This window comes from Bufo bufo, chromosome 7 (assembly GCF_905171765.1).
Source record: "Bufo bufo chromosome 7, aBufBuf1.1, whole genome shotgun sequence".
Lineage (NCBI taxonomy): Eukaryota > Metazoa > Chordata > Amphibia > Anura > Bufonidae > Bufo > Bufo bufo.
Window position 1 is genome coordinate 44198381 of NC_053395.1, and position 25965 is coordinate 44224345.

Here is a 25965-nt window from a genome sequence, read left to right on the forward strand (position 1 = left end):
GCGTAAAGGAGCCTTTAGGTGAAATGACATTGTGAGCCCATAGGAAATAGCGACTGACACACCACACCAAGGAGACATCCGGTGGTGACTATAGTCCTATTGGTGCTCACCCAGCTTTCCCAGAAATGAAAAAAAAAAAAAAATGAATAAATCTGATCTGAAGTTATCAGCGCATGTTGGGTGTTGTCGTTTTGCAGCAGACCACCGATATGGAGCATGCATCCCTTTGCACTTTTTTTCCCGCCGTATCCCACAGGTGAAAGTCACTTTTATACTGCAGGTTGTCGTGAGTCCTGCAGCATAATGTGGTGCATTGTCTTACGTCGTGCAGGTATGTACCGTATATTTACCTAGGTGTTCTTTCTAAATAAGAATGGGAACATTTCCTTGCAGGGTTACAATGGGACGACTGGCAGAGCAGAGCGTGTGCCACAGCTGGAATAGCTTCTGGGGCTTGTTTGGTCTTTTGCATGTGGGATGCTGCCAGACCCCACCCCCTTCCCGAACTGTGCACTAAAGCTACGTGTACTATCCCCAGGCTCACAGCAGCAGCTGCAGCCGCCTGCTACCTACCTCCCTGACTCTGACCTGCACCTGTATCCTGGCATAGACCTAAAGCACCGGAGCACTGAGGTAATGGGCATATATTCACTTTATCCTGCAAAGGACAAGACCATGGGGGCGACCTACAGAGAGACAGTCAGATCCATTCATGTGCAATGTGCAGATACTGTGATCAGTTTCTGCTACTCAAATAGTCGGGGTATTAGGAGAACAAGGCTTTGTGACTTGGGAAAGTGATGTGTTCTCGTAGCCGCCACAATACCGTCCTTTATGCCTGTGACTCACTTGTGTATATAGAGATTGTACGGAGCTAATGTCAACACTTTACACCTTAACTCGCTTTGGTACTAGATGCCCAAAGTCTACAACTAGAATGTGTTGGTCATGGCGCTGAGACTATCTACGATAGGGTGAATGAAGGCATCTGGGCGCTTAGTCAGTTTTCGGACCCTCCATCTATGATGGACTGTGAGAGCTTCAGTGGCCGCAACCTATTGAGATTACTGTGCGACCAAGTGCTCGGCCAACTTTGCTCAGGACATCAGTGGGGCCAGACATGAAGCCCCCCCGTTCACAATATTTGACCTAAAATAATACTGAGACCTTAGCGTGACAGAATGTGATTGTAAAGTCTGGGGGGGATTTAATGTTAAGGTGACACTTAATGCATTAGATACACTGTTGCATCAAGCTTTTTAATGACGTTTGCTGTATTAAAGGGGTTGTCTCATCTCAGACAATGGGGGCATATCGCTAGGATCGCTGGGACCCACACCTATATCGGGAGGAGGACTGTGGTCCAGTCACCATAGAAGTGAATGAGAGCGCACCGCGCATGACCGGCCACTTCTCCCATTCACTTCTATGGGCCCGACGGAAATAGCCGAGCCAACACTCTGCTATTTTCGGGTGCCTTATAGAAAATAAGTGGATGGCGGCTGCGCATGCGCAGTGCTCCCGCTACTTCTTTTGGGGTTCCGTTCTCGATATAGACCTATCAGACAATGGGGGCATGTCCTAGCGAGAGATGCCCCCATTGTCTCAGATGAGAATAACCCTTTAAGTGTTGGTTTAAAGTTTGCTGCAACTGCGTACGTAAAGGGGTTATCCAGGAATCCTCAGGACAGGTCATCAATATCAGATCGGCGGGGGTTCCAGGAGTCAGACCCTTGACCGATCTGGTATTGATGACCTATACCTGAGGATGTCAGACATCAGTATCAAATTCCCCTTTAAAATAACATACTAAGTGTCCAGTTCATATTTGCTGTATCTGCGAAAGTCAACCCAAAATGTTAAATTCTTATTGCGGCGGATTGTCTTGTTCTGGTTGCCATGGCCGCGTCCACAGACCCCGTCCATACACTGTATTCACATTTATACATGTCCATGGACGTTGTCAACCAGAATGAAAACCTCCAAAATATACATGTTTGTATGCACTTAGAGCTAGAAAACCGTCACAATGTAGAGATTGTATTAAAAATGTTTTATGTTTTGTAACAGTGATATTGTTATTTCACTTCTTCTTGGCTCTGTAGGTCTCATAACCTAATATAACCCATAAGTTGATTTGAAGTAAAGCTCTACCATATTAGCACTGGCCGTACCGTAAAAAAGTCTAAAAACTCATCATTTTTATTGTATTTTGTACTGCTTTACAGAATAGGTAAAATATACCCAGCGCTACATGGAAACTGTCAGCAAGTTTCTGTTGACTGGTCTCTTATTATTTCCATTATGGTTCTTAGCAGGGTGCATTCATATGACCGTGTCCTTTTTGCAGACTGCAAATTGTGGATCCACAAAACACGGACACTGGCCATGTGCACCCCGCATCGCGGTGTGGACCCATTGACTTCAATGGGTCCGCGATCTGCAAGATGTGGCAAAGTATAGGACATGTCTTAACATTTGCAGCACAGCTGCATGAACGCGGACGCACGCGGCAGGGCTTACACGGCTGACACCTAAGTGTCTGATTATGGGGGTCTGACCAGTGGGACCCCAACTGATCACAAGAACAGGGCTCTCATCGTCCCCGTTTCAGTGGAGCAGCGATTAAGCACGTGCACTGCCACACTAATCAAAGTCTTATAGGACTGCTGAAGCGCTGTACTCAGCTATCTCCGGAAGTCCTATAGAGATTGAATGGTTGCATTCACGACTACCACTCTATTCAAAAGGGAGTGACAGGTCCCTGTTCGGGGGATGAGTGGGTATTCCTGTATAAATGATAAATTGCTCTGTGTCTGTCTAAAAAGTAAGGTAAAACTCCCAGGCCCAAAATGTTCAAAGGGAATCTGTCAGCAGTTTTGACCTGCAAACAACTGACAGCACTAGGTAGATGACAGGGAAACCAGTTTAAACATATCATGTCAATGTTCTTAGTAGGAACATGTCTCTGTCTCTTTCTCGTCATCTTGTTTCCAGTAGGCAACACAGTTAGGGTGGGTTCACATCTGCATTCCGTTATGGCGTTCCGTTATAACATGGTAAAAACGGAATCCATAAAAGGCATTCCGTCTTTATAGAAGTCTATTTGCAATCATAACGGATCCGTCCCGTTTCCGTTATGCAGAACGGAGAAAAAAAGTCCTGTCTTTGTTTTCTGTCTTGCATAACGGGAACCAGACGGATCTGTTATGATTGCAAATAGACTTCTATTAAGACGGATCAAAACGGAATGCCTCTTAACCAGCTCCCGACCGCCTAACGCAGGGATGCGTCCTGCGGGCGGCCGGGTTATTCCTCGTCGACGCATTGGCGCGTCATCTCGCGAGATGCGAGATTTCCTGTGAACGCGCGCACACAGGAGCGCGCGTTCACAGGATCGCGAGGTAAGCAAGTTAATCTACAGCCTGCCAGCGGCGATCATTCGCTGGCAGGCTGTAGATGCGATTTTTTTAACATCAGAAAGGTATATCAGACGCTGTTTTGTTAACAGATTCTGATATACCTGCTACCTGGTCCTCTGGTGGTCCCTTTTGCTTGGATCCACCACCAGAGGACACAGGCAGCTCTGTAAGTAGCACCAAGCACCACACTACACCCCCCCCCTGTCACTTATTAACCCCTTATTAACCCCTGATCACCCCATATAGACTCCCTGATCACCCCCCCTGTCATTGATCACCCCCCTGTAAGGCTCCATTCAGACGTCCGTATGTGTTAATAGGACATGTTCTATATTTTTGCGGAACGGAATTGCGGACCCGGAAGTGCAGATCCGCAATTCCGGATCCGAGCGGGACAAAGTCTGTCCCCGTAGAAATTAATGGGTCCGCGATTCTGTTCGGCAAAATGCGGAACAGAATTGCGGACGTGTGAATGGGGCCTAAGGGTCCCTTATCACCGCCAGTTAATTAGCCACTTGTTAGGTAGTTAGCGCCCACCGCACCGCAGTCGCTGATTAGCGTAATCGCTGTCGCTAATCAGCACTAGTACTATATAGTATCTGTAAGTGAGCAAGACTGATCGCAATCAGATCTATATCAGTACATTAGGGTCACCTTAGGCTCTACAAAACATGCAGTGTTCGCCCGATCAGGCCTGATCTTGTGCGCACACTTGCGTTCAGTCCGCCCCACATATACCCATGCTGGGTGAGAGAAATATCTCTGTAAAATGACAACTTTGTATAACACAATGGGAAAAGTTGTCTTTTACAGAGATATTTCTCTCACCCAGCATGGGTATATATAAAAATACACCCCAAAACACATTGCCCTACTTCTCCTGAGTACGGTGATACCACATGTGTGACACTTTTTTGCAGCCTAGGTGGGCAAAGGGGCCCACATTCCAATGAGTACCTTTACGATTTCACAGGGTATTTTTTAGGCATTTGGATTCCAGACTTCTTCTCACGCTTTAGGTCCCCTAAAATGCCAGGGCAGTATAAATACCCCACAATTGACCCCATTTTGGAAAGAAGACACCCCAAGGTATTTCGTGAGGGGCATGGCGAGTTCATGTAAAATTTTATTTTTTGTCCCAAGTTAGTGGAATATGAGACTTTGTAAGAAAAAAAATATAAAAAATAATCATTTTCCGCTAACTTGTGACAAAAAATAAAAACTTCCATGAACTCACTATGCCCATCAGCGAATACCTTAGGGTGTCTACTTTCCGAAATGGGGTCATTTGTGGGGTGTTTCTACTGTCTGGGCATTGTAGAACCTCAGGAAACATGGCAGGTGCTCAGAAAGTCAAAGTAAATTAATTTTTTTGCACCATAGTTTGTAAACGCTATAACTTTTACCCAAACCAATAAATATACACTTATTTTTTTTTATCAAAGACATGTAGAACAATAAATTTAGAGAAAAATTTATATATAAATGTAGTTTTATTTGAAAAATTTTACAACAGAAAGTGAATCAATTTTGATTAATATCAAAAAATGTCAGCAGCAGTGAAATACCACCAAATGAAAGCTCTATTAGTGAGAAGAAAAAGAGGTAAAATTAATTTGGGTGGTAAGTTGTATGACCGAGCAATAAACCGTGAAAGTAGTGTAGTGCAGAATTGTAAAAAGTGGTCTGGTCATTAAGGGGGTTTAAGCTAGGGGAGCTGAGGTGGTTAAAGTCTTCCGTCTTATGGATTCCGTTATAACCAGGTTATAACGGAAAGCCAAAACGGAATCCATGTGAACCCACTCCAGCCGGCACCCTGTCCTAGAATGTGAGCAGGACTGGCTGCCTCCACTTGCAGAGCGGCCTAGGGGGGTCCTGTCCTCACTGCACTTTACTCGGTATATTTACAAATGGTCCATAAGACCAATAGCGCCTTTTTGTTTATTTCATGTGTCAACTATTAAAACGTAACATTTATTAGATGCATTGTTAAAATAAACAAAATGAAGATGTTTTAAAAATATCAGCTGTGTCACATGGTTGCTTTGTATTTTTTCCACTACAGTAGAACTATTTAACTCACAGTCTACTTTCACTGGCTAGGCGATAATGAGCCGGTACTGCGCGCTAGTTATCGGCTCACCATCCTTTAAACCTTTCGCTACACTCTGCCCGATTCCCCTGAAGACGCCAGTTTGACTGGTGAAACATGTCGGGGGGCAGTGTTTGAGCTTTTTAGTACAGCTAGTGCACATAGGGTATGAAGCAGCACCTAGGATTTAAATAATTGATGTAGCGAAAGGTATAAAGGATGGTGAGCCGATAACTAGCGCGCAGTAACGGCTCATTATCGCCTAGCCAGTGAGTTAAATAGTTCTACTGTAGTGGAAAAAATACAAAGCAACCATGTGACACAGCTGATATTTTTAAAGCATCTTTATTTTGTTTATTTTAACAATGCATCTAATAAATGTTACGTTTTAATAATTGGCACACGAAATAAACAGAAAGGCGTTATTGGTCTCATGGACCATTTGTAAATATACAGAATAAAGTGGGGCCTTTAAATGTGCCAAGGGCCAGCAAACAAGTTGGCATTTAGCTCACTACACTTTGGCACTTGCATATAGTACATATTGGTGAGCGCTCCTGTCAGGCTGCTCAGCCACGATGGCATATCGAAGGCAGGATGGCATCATTACCATCTATTGTAAGAGACAGCCTTATATGTGAGGGCGCAACAAAAGGGAGTGCACAGAATGCAAATGCACCTGGAGCCTAATAAGTCTCTCTTTACCATATAAGGATACCAGTACCATAAATGAAGTCCGATCTGTAGGGGCCCTGTTAATGATTGTGCATTGGGGCCCCGTTAATGATTGTGCATTGGGGCCCCACAGCTTCAGGTTACACTTCTACCTGTATGAGAAGATGATGTACTATGAAGATCTACAAGATGCCTTGCAGCCGCTCGCCCTTTTCTCTCATACAGGGATCACCGGGCATGAATGGTTTCGGGCGGGGACCGTACTGCCGAGATCTGGACACTGCAATCGGCTTTAATGTCCATATCCCCAATGTGATGGGTGGCAGGAAGTGCTGGGTGCTGTGAGACTGTATTACTGTAAGCAGGTCACTCAGCGGTACAGTAGACTCACTCGTCGGGGGCGCCACTCATCATATGTAGGGTGATCAGCACTGCAGGCTTCCTGTTCTTATGCACAATGATCTCCATAGATATTATTCGCACTTTGATATCTCCCTTGAAGAACACTGGTTACTTCTAACCCTGATAACAGAAGCAGAGATTATACAAAGTAACAGTTCTTATTGTTCCATTCTTAAAGGGACGGGACAGAAATATTTACTGTAACTATTGGTCAGTCTTACTTTCCGTATAAACTTTGAAACAAACATCCCCCTGTTGGTCCTCTTCTTCAGCGTGGGTGGGCTTAGATAAAGGAGGAGTGACTTAAAGGGGTTGTCCCATGAAAAATATTCTACATTTTTCAAACCAGCTCCTGGATACTTTTGTAATGATATGTAATTAAAAATGTAGTATAGCCACTAAGCTATTCAATATAATGCATTTGTGTAGTGCCACCTATTGTTTCATATTTTCCTTATTTTTCTGTCCATGTCTCTGAGATGGTCGCACATGCTCAGTTTTATCCTTCAACTGCCACCAGCCCTATCTACTGTTAGAAGCTGTGACAGTTACATGGAAAAAGCTGCATCGGAAAGGACATGCCCCCTAAACTGTCAATGCGAGATGACTGCAGCACAAACGACATGCCCCCTAAGCTGTGTTATGAGAAAGGGCATGCCCTTCAGCTGGCAGCTGGATATAAATCTAGCAGAGCAATGAATGTGGAGATCTCTGGACCCATGTGAGGTACAGGGCTGGTTCTAGCTTTGTTAGAGATTGGCATGTACTGATTTTTTATTTTTTTGCATTAATCATGGGATAATCACTTTAAACCAGAAAAGTGTATTAAAGTTCGGTTACAGTATTTAAATAAACAGGTCATATTCTCCTAGGGCAGCCTTATGAGGGAGGTGAGGGTAAAATATCTGGAAGTAATTCCGGTAATTGAAGAATATACTGTAGTAGCTTTTGCCTAGGGTGCTGGGGTGGACATACCTTATGCGTAAACCGTAGGTAGATTACTTACGGAAAATCTGCAGCATTTCTGCCACAAGCGGCCGTACCCTGCAAGTAACTTCCTACTGTCTCCCCGTATATAAGGGACTGAACTGATGAACTTCACGGCTCACAATTATTGGTGAAGGGCGATAATGGCAATGCTCCATGCTGAGCCACTGGACAGCACGGGGCCCACATACTGATGGAGGGATGCGATGGAGGTCTTTATGGGGACCTCGTGCCCACCTGTGTTTGGATGTAAATGTGATCTGTGAACCTTTTATTGCTATATTACTTCCATAGACAAATGAATATTTGTATTAAAGGGGCCTTCCAATCTCAGCGCTAGGATATGCCATCAGTATCAGATAGGTATGGTTCCCACCCCTGGGACCTGCTTTCGTCTGTAGAACGGGGCCCTAGAAGTGAACGGAGGGAGACAAGCCGCGCATGAGTTCCCGAAAATAGGCGAATGCCGGCTTGACTATTTCCGGCATTCCCATAGCGGTGAACTGAATGGTGGCTGCCTTGCATGATGTGCTGTCACTTGCTCAGTTATTTTCGGAACTCCCATAGCGATGAATGGAGAGCAGGCAGCACATGCACTCTCCTTCACTTTGGGGGCCCCGTTCTGGAGATAGGAGAGGATCTTAGTGATACACCCTCTATGTCTGAGATGGGAATACCCCTTGAAGTCAGTTGTACATGTTATGTGTCTAGCTGTGACCACGCACTTGATTCTGTTCATAGCTCTCAGGGTGCTAGAGTTTTGGACAATCTTCCAGGAGCAGTAGTAGAAAATAAAGCATAAAGCAAATAAGCACACCGTGTTCCTGATGAATTACGGGGCAGCCTTGATGGACCTGTGGTCTTACTTGCAGTTGACCTAGTGCGGGGGACTCTGTGAAGGCCAAAAGCTGCAGGTACAGCAGAAAAGCAAACAGAAAATAGTTCACTACAACTAGACATTTATAATGGAAGAGTTCAGCTTGTCACACAGTCAGCAGGGTTCAGCTAAAGGCTTCATTCAGCTTCAGATCACACTGCCAATGTGCTGACCTGGAAGACACTGGGACACATGACATTAGCAGGGACAGATCGTCACAGCAATATACATCTCATCTCTTCTCCATGTATTCCTTTTGCAATATACAATTCATTCTGAAAAGGCTTCAGACCATTTCACTTTTTTTCTCATTTTGTTATGTTGCGGCCTTGGGCTAAAATTTAAAAAAAGAAAATATTTTTTTCCCCATCAATCTGCTCTCAATACTCCATAATGACAAAGGTAAAATAGAATGTTGCTAATTTATTGAAAAGGAAAAATTAAAGGATAACTGTCACACTTAGACCCTAATTTCAATTTCCATATATGTAGTTGCTAATAACATGATATTCCAGAATCAGTTACTATTAGACTGACTTACCCCATATTTAATAAGATTCAGCCCTTAGCAACCCGTCTGCATAAAACTGCAATCTCACTATTCAGTTACGATGGCCACCACTGCCCTCACCCTGAGGCTAATCCCGCCTGCCCTCACTAGCCAGTAACAATAGCCCCCCAAAAGTGTCAATAACCAGAGCCCTCCCCCTAGAGGGTTAATCTCCTGCAGCACAAAGGGGTCCTCTTACCACATGTTGCTTTCATTTATACACTGAGCAGATGGCAGATATCCCTTCCCTGGTCTGCGCTGCTCCAACTCTGCATTCTCCAGCTCTGCTGAGTGAGGGAGCGTCTGCCAAGCGCAGGGACAGGGAGAAGTGCACACAGCCCAGGCACTGTTATCAGCTGCTGGGGAGGACCTGGCTTTAATCATTTACTTACAGTCCCTGGCTGTCAGTAATGTGACCCTGCACGCTGCCTGCTCCATCCTTCAACGGATAGACGGACCATTCCTAGCAACCCTATTTTAAGCGCAGGTAAAAGTAGGCAGTACAGGGAACAAAACTGTGGAATACACAGTGAAAAGTTGAAATAGGGCCACCAAGGAGATATTAATCACCACAATCCAATACAAAAAAATAAAAAAAAATACAACAGTTATCCTTTAAAATCTTGCATTGACATGCATTGTTATCTTGGCTGTGTGCTTAGGGTCATTGTCTTGTTGGAAGGTGAACCTTCAACCCATCTCTGAATCATGTTTTCATTAAGAATCTGTACTTTACTCCATCCACCTTTCCCTCAGCCCTGACAGGTCCCCTGTCTGAGCCGCTGCAAACCATTCCCACAGTATGATGCTACCACCACCATGCTTCACTGTAAGGAAGGTATTGGGCAGGTGATGGGCAGTGCCTGGTTTTCTCCAGACATGACACTTGGAATTGAGGCCAGAAAATTCAGCCTAGGCTACATGCACACGACCGTATGTGTTTTGAGGTCCACAGAAAAAAAACGAATGCATCCGTTTTTGTTTTTTTTTGCAGATTCATTGTAGCAATGCCTAAAACGGACAAGAATAGGACATGTTATATTTTTTTTGCGGGGCTACGGAATGGACATACGGATGCATTTTTTGAGGACCCATTGAAATGAATGGGTCCGCATCCTATCCGCAAAAAAAAAAACAATGGAACGGACACGGAAACAAACAACGTTCGTGTGCATGTGGCCTTAGTTTCATTAGACCAGAGAATCTTGTTTCTTGTTTGTTGAGATTTTTTTTTGCAAACTCCAGGAAAGTTTTCATGTGTATTTTATTGAGAAGAGACCACTCTGCCATAAAGCCCATATTGGTGGAGTTCTGCTGTGATGGTTTCTCCCATCTGCACACAGGATCTCTGGAGCATAGCATTGGTTTCTCGGTCACCTCTCTTACCAAGGCCCTTCTCCCCCAATTACTTAGTTTGGAGAGGCGACTAGCTCTAGGAATACTCCTGGTTATTCCAAACTTCTTCCATTTAAGAGTTATGGAGGCCACTGTGACCTTGGTAACTTTCAGTGCAGCATAAATAGTTTTGTCCTCTTCTCCAGATCTGTTCCTCCACACAATCCTGTCTCTGAGCTCTACAGGCAGTTCTTTCCTTCTCATGGCTTGGGTTTTGCTCTGATATGCATTGTCAGCTGTGAGACCTTATACAGACAGGCCTGTGTCTTTCCAAATCCTGTCTAATCAACTGAATTTACCACAAGTGACTCCGATCAAGGTGTATGAACATCTCAAATGTGATCAAGAGAAATGGAGGCCCCCGGATCAAAATTTCAAGTGTCATAGGAAAGGGTCTGAATACTTATGTCCCTGTGAAATTTCTTTCTTCTTTAAATTTGCAACATTTTCTAAAATGAGCGCCATGTTGTGGAAAAAAGCCAATTGACATTTTCATTGTTGCTGTGGTTTCCCCGGGTTGACCGCTTAAAGGGGGCAGTGAGCGACTGATCTCTAGAACGAGGGCAGAGAAGTGCTCGTATCTCTTCGCTGCAGAAGACGGAAGCGAGGTTGACTCCGCTCAAAGTCTATGGGCCTGTTTCACTTCCATCTGCTGCAGTGAAGAGAGAGTACGCTATGTGAGCGCTTCTCTCTCCTCGTTCTAGGGATCGGTCAGGGGGTCTCTCTGCTCAGACCCCCGGCGATCAAAACCTTTGATATGTTACTATGATATGTGAAAAGTTTAATTTAAGTTTAAGGACTAATTTAATTGATGGGAAGGTTCACAACAGGTACAACAGTTAGCCTCAGATTTCTGCTGTGGATTCTGCGGTGGATCTTTGCAGTGGAAAAATCTGTTATGTGAACATATCATATGGACAAATTGACATATTGGAAATACACGGCAGAAGAATCTGATATGTATTTTTGTGGCAGAAACCTGAGGCTGATTCTTGGATTTCTGCTGCAGTTTGCACTGCCATGGAATCCCCTGGTGCATTAGCCCCATGCGATGAGGCTGATCAGCTGCAGTTTCCGTACCACCGCCACTATGGTATTTAGTTCTGCTAGGGCAGTATTTTTTCCTGCACTACGGTATTTAGTTCTGCTGGGGCAGTATTTTTTCCTGCACTATGGTATTTAGTTCTGCTGGGGCAGTATTTTTTCCTGCACTACGGTATTTAGTTCTGCTGGGGCAGTATTTTGTGCTGCACTGTGGCATTTAGTTCTGCTAGGGGAGTATTTTTTCCTGCACTACGGTATTTAGTTATGCTGGGGCGGTATTTTGTACTGCACGCTAGTATTTGGTTTTGCTGGGGTGGTATTGTGTGCTGCACTGTGGTATTGTTAACCCCCCCTACATGAGTTGTCCCTGCCTTGTATTAGCCTTGCCTCCTGTCAATTTGGGTTTCCCTACAATACGGGGCCACTTTTATTTTTAATTTTTCCAGGGGCACTTTAAGTTGCCAGTCCACCCCTGTCCACACCATACTAAAGACGTAAACCTAGCAGAATTATATTTTATAAAATTATGTCCAGTAATCCAGTGCGTATGATGACCTATGTGCTGATGATATGGGTAGGTCATGTTAGGTCTATGCTGTGTCTCACATCTGGATTGAGTATATTAAAAGTGCATTAGGATCACTATGGACCCCCCATGTTAATATCTACAAAGATTACCCCACACATGAAACCACCTGACCATTAATATTGTTCCTAGAAATCTATTAGAAGTCTGCAAATACCTCTGTGTTTGTATTCATGTTTTCAACAACTTCTCGCACTATTTCAGGACTGTTCATACTGGTCAAGGACATTATTCTTGATATGCACAGACTGATATCAGTAAGACTACCATTGATAATAATTAATGTCCACCTTTAATACTATGTCAGGTCGAACATGAAAAAAAAAATCTTTAATATACTTTTATGGTGGTCAGAGCTACATTTTTCTGATTCGGAGCTCCATAATACTCAGTATATTCATAGTTAAATCATAATATTGTGCCTGATGATCGCTGCCACTAGAGGGAGCTTAGGAGCTAAATGTTAATACATTAAATACAATAATAAAACAGTATGTAAGCTCCCTCTAGTGGTGACTCTAGGAAGTCAAACTTGTATTTGGAGCCAGTGGCGTGCCTAGGGTGTTTGGCACCCGGGGCGGGTCCTTTCCCTGGCGCCCCCCTTCCCCCAATACTTGACCACATACCTCTTACATACAGGGACATCTCCTGTCATGTAGACCTTCTCTTTCCTCTTCTCCTCTGTTAGACCGCCATGACAAATTCTTTCAGCCGCATCTCGTCTCTACAGAGTTTGTAACACAGACATGTTCGATTTCTCAGTTTTTCCATCAACCTCCTCATCCTGGTGTCCCCACAATGTCATCCTGCTGCCACCCCCAATACAGTGCCCGTTGTGCTCCCCAATGTCCCAGGTACTATCCTGCTGAAAAAATAGTGACCCCAGTAGACATAATTGGGATTATTTATCAAACTAGTGTAAAGTAGAACTGGAATTCCAAAAGAGCTTTCAAATATGAAAGGTGGAATCAGATTTTTTGCTATGGGCAACTAAGCCAGTTCTTCTTTACACCAGTTTGATAAATTACCCCAAATGTCCCTACAGTGTCTACAGCAGTTATAATGTCCCCTAGAGTGCCCCAGTAATAATAACACCCTATATTAGCAACACCCCCACGCTGCCCCCATATAATAATTTTCCCCACACTGCCCCCATAGTAATCTGCGCCCCCATACAGTAATTTCCCCCACACTGCCCCATACAGTAATTTCCCCCACACAGCCCCATATAGTAATTTCCCCCACACTGCCCCATACAGTAATTTCCCCCACACTGCCCCATACAGTAATTTCCCCCACACTGCCCCATACAGTAATTTCCACTACACTGCCACATACAGTAATTTCCCCCACACAGTAATTTCCCCCACACTGCCCCCACACAGTAGTTTCCCCCATACTGCCCCATATAGTAATTCCCCCCACAGTAATTTCCCCCAAACTGCCCCATATAGTAATTTCCCCCACACTGCCCCATACAGTAATTTCCCCCACACTGCCCCATACAGTAATTTCCCCCACACTGCCCCATACAGTAATTTCCCCCACACTGCCCCATACAGTAATTTCCCCCACACTCCCCCCATACAGTAATTTCCCCCACACTGCCCCCATACAGTAATTTCCCCCACACTGCCCCCACACAGTAATTTCCCCCACACTGCCCCCACACAGTAATTTCCCCCACACTGCCCCCACACAGTAATTTCCCCCACACTGCCCCCCACACAGTAATTTCCCCCAAACTGCCCCCCACACAGTAATTTCCCCCACACTGCCCCATACAGTAATTTCCCCTCCACAGTAATTTCCCCCATACAGTAATTTCCCCCAAACTGCCCCATACAGTAATTTCCCCCAAACTGCCCCCCCATACAGTAATTTCCCCCACACAGTAATTTCCCCCAAACTGCCCCCCACACAGTAATTTCCCCCACACTGCCCCATACAGTAATTTCCCCTCCACAGTAATTTCCCCCACACAGTAATTTCCCCCACACAGTAATTTCCCCCACACAGTAATTTCCCCCAAACTGCCCCATACAGTAATTTCCCCCAAACTGCCCCCCACACAGTAATTTCCCCCACACTGCCCCATACAGTAATTTCCCCCACACAGTAATTTCCCCCAAACTGCCCCATACAGTAATTTCCCCCACACTGCCCCATACAGTAATTTCCCCCACACAGTAATTTCCCCCAAACTGCCCCATACAGTAATTTCCCCCACACAGTAATTTCCCCCAAACTGCCCCATACAGTAATTTCCCCCAAACTGCCCCCCATACAGTAATTTCCCCCAAACTGCCCCCCATACAGTAATTTCCCCCACACTGCCCCCATACAGTAATTTCCCCCACACAGTAATTTCCCCCAAACTGCCCCATACAGTAATTTCCCCCAAACTGCCCCCCATACAGTAATTTCCCCCAAACTGCCCCCCACACAGTAATTTCCCCCAAACTGCCCCCCACACAGTAATTTCCCCCACACTGCCCCATACAGTAATTCCCCCCCCACAGTAATTTCCCCCACACAGTAATTGTCCCCACACAGTAGTTTCCACCACATTGCCCCATATAGTAATTTGCCCCCCACATAGTAATCCCTCCCATAATAATTTGCCCCCACACAGTATCCCACCACTATATTTTTCCCCCACATGTCCTCCTGTATGTGTCCCCATGTCCCCCTGTGTGTGCCCCCCAAATTTGGCACACAAAAACAAAAAATAAATAAAAGATACATTTAGCACACTTCACGTCATCACGCACGCCTGCGCCGGGATTTCACTACCGCATAGGCCTCAGGCCTACTAGGCCTGAAGCCTATGGCGGTGATCGGCGACGGGGCAGGGAACTATGCGCTCCCGTGCCCCGCCGCAGTATGTCGGCGCATCAGCCCTCCAGCAATGAGCGCTTCCATCTGTATTGATGGAAGCGCTCATTCAACGCCCCTGAGAGCCGACACCCGGGCCGGGCCGCCCCCCCAACCAGACACGCCACTGTTTGGAGCTCTGTTTTAGAAAAATAAAACTCTCACTGCTATGAAAATCTTAGGTTCCAATTCTGTGCTGATTTATTTTCTATCTAGATAAATATACATAATAACAATAATATCTTGTGTGAAGGAGTGGAAATTCACTTTAAAGGGATTTTCCAAGATTTTAATATTGATGTCCTATCCCATCAATATCAGAGTTGTGAGAGGTGTCAATCTGATTTTGAAAGGCTATCTTGAAGACAGACCATCAATGTTAAAATCCTGCAAATTTGTGTATATAAAAATAATCTCCCTTGTGCAGCAAGACCAGGCGGAGTGAGTGGAGGATGGGAGTGGTAGTAGCTCTGGCAATTATAGTTGCACACACAGATCACAGTTGCAATCCTCACACCGATACCTCCTAGGGCAGTGATGGTGAACCTTTTAGAGACTGAGTGCCCAAACTCAGGGCCGCTGATAGAAATCATGGGGCCCCGTACAGCATACATGACGGGGCCCCCTTCAGCTCCACCCCCTGATCCCTCCTTCAGCCACACCCCTGGCCCCGCCCTTGGCCCCTCCCCAGACGCCGCCTTGAAACAACATGCAGATTTGTCTACAAGTGATATTTATGGCGCTGGGGGGTCGTCTGTGAATGGCGCTGTTATGGAGGGGATCTGTGAATGGCACTGTTATGGAGGGGATCTGTGGATGGCACTTTTATGGAGGGGATCTGTGGATGGCACTGTTATGGAGGGGATCTGTGGATGGCACTGTTATGGAGGGGATCTGTGGATGGCACTGTTATGGAGGGGATCTGTGGATGGCACTGTTATGGAGGGGATCTGTGGATGGCACTGTTATGGAGGGGATCTGTGGATGGCACTGTTATGGAGGGGATCTGTGGATGGCACTGTTATGGAGGGGATCTGTGGATGGCACTGTTATGGAGAGGATCTGTGGATGGCACTGTTATGGAGGGGATCTGTGGATGGCACTGTTATGGAGGGGATCTGTGGATGGCACTGTTATGGAGGGGATCTGTGGATGGCACTGTTATGGAGGGGATCTGTGGATGGCACTGTTATGGAGAGGATCTGTGGATGGCACTGTTATGGAGGGGATCTGTGGATGGCACTGTTATGGGGGGGATCTGTGGATGGCACTGTTATAGAGGGGGATCTGTGGATGACACATACCGTATATAGCATCTTATGCTATGTGTCATCCACAGATACCCCTCCATAACAGTGCCATTCACAGATACCCTCCATAACAGTGCCATCCACAGATCCCCCCCATAACAGTCATCCACAGATCCCCCCATAACAGTGTCATCCACAGATCCCCCCCATAACAGTGTCATCCACAGATCCCCCTCCATAATGGTGCCATCCACAGATCCCCCCCATAAGTGTCATCCACAGACCCCCCGGCCCCCCCCCATAAGTGTCATCCACATGACAGACCCCCCCCCCCATAACAGTGCCATCCACGGATCCCCCGCCCTCCCTATAACAGTGCCGTCATGACGTCATCCATATAGATCCCCCCCCCGCCACTCACAGTAGTATACATTAATAAATCGGTGCAGCCGTGCAGGCTGCAGACAGTAACTTTAATTTTAGCACAGGCACAGCGCTCATCTCTTTACTAAAATACTACCTTACATTCAGCTCCTGCCTCCTCCCTCCACCCTCCAGTAACAAGTGCGGGCGGCAGCGCTCACTCACTGACGTCACGCGCCTGCGCCGCCTAGTGGGAGGAGCAGGCGTGTGACGTCAGTGAGTGAGCGCCGCCCCCACACTGCCTGCTGTTACTGGAGCCAGCCCACTGACAGCAAAAAAATTAAAATGGCTCGGGAGTCGGCAGCCCGGGCCCCCCTGCCAGCCGGGCCCGGTACAACTGGGCCAGCTGTACTGGCCTATCAGCGGCCCTGCCCAAACTGCAACCTAAACCCATTTATTTATCACAAAGTGCCAACATGGCAATGTAACCTGAACACCAATATAGTGTATCTTCCATGTACTTTATCATTTAGCTATAACAACTGCCTGTGCCGTTCATAGCGCGCCCTTCGCTGATGAATGGCAGGAAAAGTCTAAGGCTTATTGGTACACCATAGACTTTTTCCAGGGTGCGGGTGCCCAGTTGTAGTAAATAAATAGGCCTCTCCTTACTAAAGTGCAGATAGGAGTAGTAGTCAGTCCCAGTATCAAGACACAGTTCCAAGCAAATCCCAGTCACAGCTCCTCCCCAATAGCAATGTATGGATAACAGCAATTATGGGGATTGTGGTACTCCTTCTCTTTGTCTCTCTCTCTCACTCTTTCTGCAGAACCTTAGGCATGCAACCCAGGTTCTTATAAATGTTTTAATAATTTCCAGGCTCAATGGTATGGAATTAATATACGTCTGGCCAAATCGTCTCAAAGTGTGGAAGGGTGCATTAACATTGCTCCCTCTTACAGCAGTAAAGTCTATTTCTGCCATAAATGTGCACAATACCTTGCTGTCTGATCCCAATACACGGCCTTGTAGATTCTGGACCTAATAGTTTCTTTTCTCTCTCTCTGGAGCACTTCTGTAGTAGAGTAGCTCGCTTGTGTAGCTGTAGTGTCAGAGATAATAGTTCTGCGCTTTAAATTAGAAAACTGCATTGCAAATCTTTGTCATTGTTTTTGTTCTCTGAAACTCTGGCCTAGCTCTGAGGAGCTTATACAACATAGGTCCTCTTTCTTCCTCAGTTATGCACAGACTTAACACTGACTACAGGTGGACCCAGATCCATCTTCTAGGAACCTAAAGGGGTTTAGCTGTGTTAAAATAGCGCTCCATAAATATTTTTATTCTCTGACCTGTTATAAAGGTGCATGATGTAATCTGTAGGGAGTTTAATCTTCTTACTAGTGACTGTATTTGTGAGTTATCCTATCCCTTCTGATGCTCAGCTGTGTCATATGACCAACACTCTGATCTCCAAATGACACAGGACAAGAAGTCAGTTACTTCTCTATTCATTCCTATGAGACTGGGGCCCCCATAGGAATACACTGAGAAACTGGCTTCCTGTCCACAAATAAGAGGCTGTGTTATTTGGAAAGTCTGAGTGCCGGTCACATGCTATAACTGAGAATCAGAAGGGAGGGGATACATCACAAATACAGACACTGGTAAGATGATTATTTACTACAGGTCAGAGAATAAAAAAATGTATGGGAGTGCTACTTTAACACCTTGACACAACTGTTTAGGTTGCTAGGAGATGGAGTGGGGTCCACCCTAGTCAGTTGTGAGTATGTGCCTAGCTGTTGTGCTATTTTAACTCTGACTTATCCATACAATGCTGTTAGTTATTATTACAATTACAATAAATTAGCACATGTCACTTAGCAAAACAACATTATAGCAATTAGCCTCTTGCAATAACCCTGTTCTGGGGTGCTGCACTTGTATCCATTAGGAATGTAATATATACTACTCCCAAAAATGTATCAATATTTAGTTTTTGGGTGAAATTTATGGAAAACGTACGGTGATATTATATCATGAAAGTAGGGCATTTAAGTAGAAGCTGAAATGGTGATTTCCTCATCTCAAACAAGTTATTGAAACAAAAGCCAACACCAGTGGTGGGTATACCCCCACAAAAATGTCAGTGTCTCAATAACTTATCCTGTGACCTTGAGCATCAATTACAGCTTGACAACGACGTCTCATGATGTTCACAAGTCGACTTATCGTCTGCTGAAGCATGGCATCCTACTCTTCTTGAAGGGCGGCCCTCAGGTCCTGACAGGGCTTGTCACTGCACCATTCACAAAGTGCAGGGCAGTTCTGTATTGACTAGACACACCTGCCCGCACTGTAACACCACCACCAAAGGCTCGTCTGGTGACAACAGTGGATGATGCATAGTGCTCTCCTTGACGTCTCCAACATCGTTGGTGGCCATCATTTCTGTTCAGCGTGAATCGACTTTCATCAGTGAACAGCACTGAGGCCCACTGGTCCCTCGTCCAGTGTAGATGCTCCCTGGCCCATGCAAGGTTATGATGCCTGTGGTCAGGTATCTTTGCAGGTCATCTAGCATGCAGACCACGCTGATGTAAATGGGTTCGAATGGTCTGATGTGACACTTGGGTGCCTCTCACCTCCCTCAAATGTGCCTGGAGTTTTGTGGCATTCATCATCCGGTTCCGCAGGGCATTGTTCACAATGAAGTGGTCATCAGTGTGGGATGTGGCCAAAGGACGTCCACTTATATGCCTTTCTGTGACTCTTTTAGTCTCTCTGTATCTCTGATACAACCTGCTGATGACACTCTAAGCTCAGTGGCCACTTCCGTTTGAGAACATCCTGCTTGAAGCCTAGGAATGGCGAGGTACTGCTGATCGATTGTTAGGTGTCGTCTTGGTCTCATGATGTCAAAATGTGAACAGCATGATGAGGAGGACTGTTTAAATACCAATTCCTATCGAACCAGAAAATTTATTGGGCGATTCATGGATCAAACACCTGTTGTGAATTTAAGCTTCTTGTTAGAGAACATCGAGTTGTGCAGAAATTACTGAAACACCGAACAGTTGGACATGTGCTTTCAAAGGTTTAAAGAAGGTCACATTAAGTTCACCTGTAAAGTGCATTTTAGGTTCATCCTGAAATTTCACCAACAAGCCAAATATCCCTAACTTTTTGTGAGTAGTGTATAAAGTATCAACCACAGTGGTTTCTTCCCACTGGCAATAAATTACGTAGCTGAGAATCAGAAGGAAGGGGATACCTCTCTAACCCGAAGGATGCAATAATGAAAATGTTCTGGTCTTGTTACTCAGCACCTCTCTGTCACTCTCTGGTCAGTCATGATGTGTATTGTAGACCTGGGTCAGTGTGTGTTTGTTTTCTTAGCCTGGCAGTATACCCCGGGTCTATCGAAGTTCAGGTTTGCAGTACAGTTTCCAAGTAATATTTTGGCTTTATCACTATACCAGGAGGGCAGCTTGATCTGAGATTTGTAAACTGGTTTCATCAGAGACCAAGACTCTTTCTACAGAAATTATACAACTTGCCATTGTGTCCATCAACAGAAATACAAGACAATAAAGTCCCCCCCATCTGCTTCTGCACACTGATTTCTCATGAACAACTGCAGTTATGTGAAACCTGTATATCTATGCAAATGTGTATGCCTAAAAAGCCCCCCTACAACTTTCATATAGCCTGTAACGCAGATGTTCAGCTGAAGATTTGTTTCTAACATATTTTAGTGAAATAATATGTCCATATCCATCGTACTAATCATTCTAGTCAGAAATTAGCGACAAGTCTACTGGAGTGCACTTAAAGGGGTTGTCTCACTTCAAATGGCATTTTATCATGTAGAGAAAGTGAATACAAGGCACTTACTAATGTATTGTGATTGTCCATATTGCCTCCTTTGCTGGCTGGATTCATTTTTCCATCACTGCTCGTATCCATGGGTTATGACTACCGCTGCAGCACAGATACGAGGTGGCCGGGACAGAAGCTGCTGCGCATGCGTGCCTATGTGTGCTCCCACCCATCAGAGAGGCCAGCACTTTTTCCTATAGTGTGCAAGCACGACCACTGCTGCTGGATTGCAGGGTGGTCATAACTCATGGGAACAAGCAGTGTATAATGTGATGGAAAAATGAATGAAGCCAGCAAAGGAGGCAATATGGACAATCACAATACATTAGTAAGTGCCTTGTATTCACTTTCTCTACATGATAAATGCCATTTGCTGAAGGGAGACAGCCCCTTTAAAGGGAACCTGTCAAAAAATGCAGTCCGGTCTGCAGGCAGAATGTCATGGAGCAGGAGGAGCTGAGCAGATTGATATATAGTTTTATGGGGAAGGATTAAGCATCATTTAGTAATTTATTGATCTAAATCTTTGTTCATTGTGGGTTTAGGAGTCCATTGGGAGGTCCCGCTTGATACTGGAGTGGCAATCAAGCATGTATAGTCGTGTCAGATGTTCAGAGCAATGGTGAACCCATATAATGGAGAGAGTCAACAGAAAGCCCCATGCCACCTGCTCAGCGGGGCCCCTCATACTCTGGGCCCCATAGCAGTTGCTTTAGCTAGAATTAGGCCTATGTATACAGCGATAAAACTTGTACTATTTTACCATTTAATAAGTTAAAGGGGTTGTCTCAACTCTTACATTGGTGGTATATTGTAGGATATGGCAGCAATGTCAGATGGATGCGGGGCCCATCTCACTCTATCTTTGGAACTCCCATAGTGAAGTGAATGAAAAGTATCTATCTATCTATCTATCTATCTATCTATCTATCTATCTATCTATCTATCTATCTATCTATCTAGTGCAGTAAGGGTATAACAAGTGACAGTATATAAACAGGATATGCTGAAATTTTCAGAAGAGGGGGTCCGACCTCTAGGACCCCCTATCCATTGCTAGTATGTCAGCTGCAGAGCCCCTTTGCAAAATTTCCCTGCACTACATCATGGCTGTCCAGATTTGAACAGGCTTTGATTAAAAGGGGGGGGGGGGCAGTGACAAAGCCGTGAGGAAGGAACTGACGACAAAACGGAGCGGAGCTTGGGTGCACCAAGAGCAATGGCGATGCCTTCATTGCACCAAATGGCTAATTTGCATATTAAGGAAAAGTATTCATAACTCGGGGGTGGAGCCTCGGATCAAGAAAAGAAAAACAGGGTTTTAATCAGGTGAAGCACATCTTTGTGCCTAAGCCGTGTTATGGTCGCTGGTGACAGATTTCCTTTAAAAGTGTAAAGTTATTACACTTTACACTTTTTTAGTGTTTGGCGTTGATAATGGGATACGGCAGCAGTTTCATTAGTAGTCGTGTGTATAAGATCTGCTCGTTTCCGGCTGTACACACAGCGGTTGGGTTCGTTCTTGGGGATATCTGTGTGTTGTGCAGCTGTTATCAGAGACGTCGTGACTCATATTTCCTGAAAAGATACCATGTAAAGATGCTCTTTAGTTCTCAGTGTAAAAGCTTCTTAACTGATCCTTTTCTAGCAGCTTTCTCAATCACTGGAGGGAACTGTTATTCAATCGTTTTTGAGAGTTTTTTTCTGCTTCCGTTAGGGACGCAACAATGCACAACAGTCTTATTGCATCATATATTCAACTTATGTTCTTAAGAAGTAGTTTAAGATCTTACAATGCAATCTCCTTAAAGGAACAAGGTAAAGGGATTTTCTGACTCCCTGGGGGAAAAAATCAGCATTAAATGCTCTAGAATGACAAAAAAAATAAAACAGTCCCTGGGGCCTAGTCCATCCAGGGCAGTGGTCCCTGCTATCTTTGTCAGCTGCAGCCATCTAGTGGTCATGTGCCGTACTACTGTCATTGCTATCTGTGCAGCAGATGAACGCTGAAGCCACTGATTGGTTGCAGCTGTCATGTGGCTGAAGCCACGTTATCGCCAGCAGCTTGTAAATAAAGACTGGAGGAGCGTCCGTGCTGGATCGGCAGGGGATTGAGCAGGTGAGTCCTTTCTATTTCAAGGAGCAGGAGAACCCCTTTAAAAGTAGCATACGAAGCTTGTAATTGTGCAGCTAATCTCAGTCACATACACATATATATCTGGTGATATGTAAGATAAAGCAGTGATCATGGGGGGCAGGGATTTATCCGGACATCTGTCAGTAACACCGGTGAGATTTTACAGTTAGCTTCATCCCAGATGTAATGGCTGATACAAGGGAGCAACAGACTGTAATTGACTACACAACAGATACATATAAGGCAGACCTTAAAGGGGTTTTCCCATCTCAGACAATGGGGGCATATCGCTAGGATATGCCTCCATTGTCTTATAGGTGCGGGTCCCACTGCTGGGACCTGCACCTACACTGAGAACGGAGCCCAGGAAGTAGTGGAAGGCGCCCTCCATTCATTTCTATGGGGCCGCCGAAAATAGCCGAGCGCTGGCTTGGCTATTTCCATCGGCCACATAGAAATGAATGGGAGCGGTGTCCACGCTAGCGCAGTGCGCTCACATTCAGTACTATAGGACAGCACACGCAGACCCAACACGGATTCTTCACGGATGCATCACTGACCACCTGCACACGGAGTTGAGAACGGACACAGACGTGTGAATGTGGCTTAAAGGTGGTGGCTAAACCCGCTGATTCTGGCCGACCATCTAATGTGTATGGCAGGTCACCATGTTTTCTCCATGGCAGATGTCAGGGGGAATGAAGAATTTGGCATTATTGAATTTCAACATGATTTATACTTTGTTCCTGACTTGAGGGCTGTTTCACACTAGCGAGTCCATTGCGGGAATCACGCTCCGTGCGTGAGCGTGATCCTTCGTTCTGGACTTGCAGGAGCGCACGGCATTATCATGATTTATAATGCAATGTGCCGCTGCTTGACCTTACTTCTACAGGATCATATTGACAGCTTTATGTCACTGTTTTTCTATAGAAGTAAGGTCAAGCAGAGGCACACAGCATTATAAATCATGATGGGATCCTGCAAGTCCAGAGCGGAGGATCACACTCACACACGGAGCGTGATTTCCAGACTGCACATGCTCATGTGAACCAGCCCTTACAGGCGTTGTCTCACTACAGCAAATGGCATTTATCATGTGGAGAAAGTTAATACAAGGCACTTACTAATGTATTGTGATTGTCCATATTGCCTCCTTTGCTGGCTGGATTCATTTTTCCATCACATTATACATTGCTCGTATCCAGGGGTTACGACCACCCTGCAATCTAACAGCAGTGGTCGTGCTAGCACACTACAGGAAAAAGCATCGGCGTCTCTGGTGGGCAGGACCATGGGAGCGTGCCTAGTGACACATGCACAGCAGCTCCATCCCAGCCACCTCGTATCTGCGCTGCAGCAATGGTCAGAACCCCCGGATACAAGCAGTGTATAATGTGATGGAAAAATGAATCCAGCCAGCAAAGGAGGCAATATGGACAATCACAATACATTAGTAAGTGCCTTGTATGAACTTTCTCTACATGATAAATGCCATTTGCTGAAGGGAGACAACCCCTTTAAAGGGAACCTGTCACAAAATGCAGTCCGGGCCACAGGCAGCATGTCATGGAGCAGGAGGAGCTGAGCAGATTGACATATAGTTTTATGGGGAAGGATTAAGCATTTTCTTGAAGAGATACAACCCCTTTAAGATGGCCATAGACATGCAATAACTGTTGGCTGAACGAACATTTGGCTGACCACTATCTCCCCCGACTCCCACATACACGTCTGGTTGGCTGAGCATGTAGGAGTTGTCAATCGGCGGGTTCGGCTGACGATACGCTAATGCATATGGGGACGTTAACTCTCTACTCTACACTGCAAACACATACTCCCCAAGCCAAGAGTGCATGGGTATGTATGAAGAGCCCTAGTTTTGTGTCCCTGTAGATCTATTTTTATGCAATTTAAAACATTTTGACTGAAAAACATATTTTAAGCATACGTCTTAATTTTCCGTGCGGTTATTCATATATGCCAAGTGTTGTGAACTTCACGTTCCCGACTGTAGAGATAAAGCGCTGCCATTCTGATGATGGGTATGTATTGTGTTGGGCTGTATTACACTCTAGGTACCGTCATGGTCGAATTTTTGGATGATCCCTAAACAAGGGATCTAACCATGTTGCCTGCAATGCTCCAAATCAAAAAATTCAGTCTAGGGGTAAAACAACTCACGTTGGAATTTGACTCTTCCACTTCCGACCCCAAACAGCTAAAGACTCCTTTTATTAAGCAAAGACCCGGGGTCTCACCCTTACGACCTAAAAATACAAATGAGCCAATAGGATTCTGCCACACAGATCTATGTGGCCCTAGTAGGGCGATAGTTTGCCGTCAGCAGTATAATTTGGATCACTTGGTCTTGGCACTCAGAGAACACAGTATGAGGACGTCTGCCAGCCAGGGTTCATTTTGGAGGTGGGCAGAGGTGGGACCCAGAGAAGGGTAGCAGTAGCACGTTGCGAGGATCCTGGGTGGCAGCTAGCCATAACTGTGACTTCCTGCGACCACCCCTGGATATGATATATTATACCCTATAAAAAAAACTAAAAACGTATCCTTGTGTGATGGTTTGGTTTTACTTTTAAGTTTTCTCTTTTACTTCTTCATCTTCTAAGCAAACAAAGTGCTGCCACGTTCCAAGGACTCTGCTTGATGTGTGTTTGCGCTCTGTTTGTCACGTTGAAGCTCAGATTTCTAAGCTGCAATCATCAGGCTCCAGGGCTGCACACATAGACTACAGATTAGGGGTCATTGGTTAAATAACAGTGGAAGATGTAGAAATCCTAGTAATTCACGTTCCACACTGACATTATACCACGGATGATGACTACTCTCACCGTTCTTGTCTTACAGCCTGTTCCATAGTCAGAAAAAAAAACTTTACTTTCCATCCATTGTTCTCAGTCAGAGATGAGCGAATTTTAGGTTATGAAATTCGTTCACGCTTCGTTCGGTGGTAAAAGCAGAATTGGGTTATGGATTCCGTTACCACGTACCATAACGCAATTCTATGATGGAATGCATAACGGAATGCCTTTAGAGGATAGAAGTCTATGGGCTGCAGAACGGAAACGAGACGGATCCGTTTTGCAGTCTATTCACTGCTATGGGAGCTCGAAAACAGCAAAGTGCTGTGAAAGTACAGTAGTATTAACAGCCCTATAAAAATCCATTGACAAGCTATTAAAATACATTATTGAATTATTTTTGCTACATGCATACATACAGGTTCTTCTAAAAAAAAATTAGCATATTGTGATAAAGTTCATTATTTTCTGTAATGTACTGATAAACATTAGACTTTCATATATTTTAGATTCATTACACACAACTGAAGTAGTTCAAGCCTTTTCTTGTTTTAATATTGATGATTTTGGCATACAGCTCATGAAAACCCCAAATTCCTATCTAAA

At 45.1% G+C, this 25965-nt stretch overlaps 1 protein-coding gene across 1 annotated transcript in view; it reads left to right on the forward strand.

Annotated features, from left to right (window-relative positions):
- The first annotated feature begins 533 nt into the window (after positions 1-533).
- The window catches only part of BHLHA15 (basic helix-loop-helix family member a15), a 29166-nt gene continuing 3734 nt past the window's right edge, over positions 534-25965 (forward strand). The window contains exon 1 of the mRNA XM_040441908.1: positions 534-633. The gene's annotated coding sequence lies outside the window, so the exon portion shown is untranslated. The remainder of the gene's footprint in view (positions 634-25965) is intronic.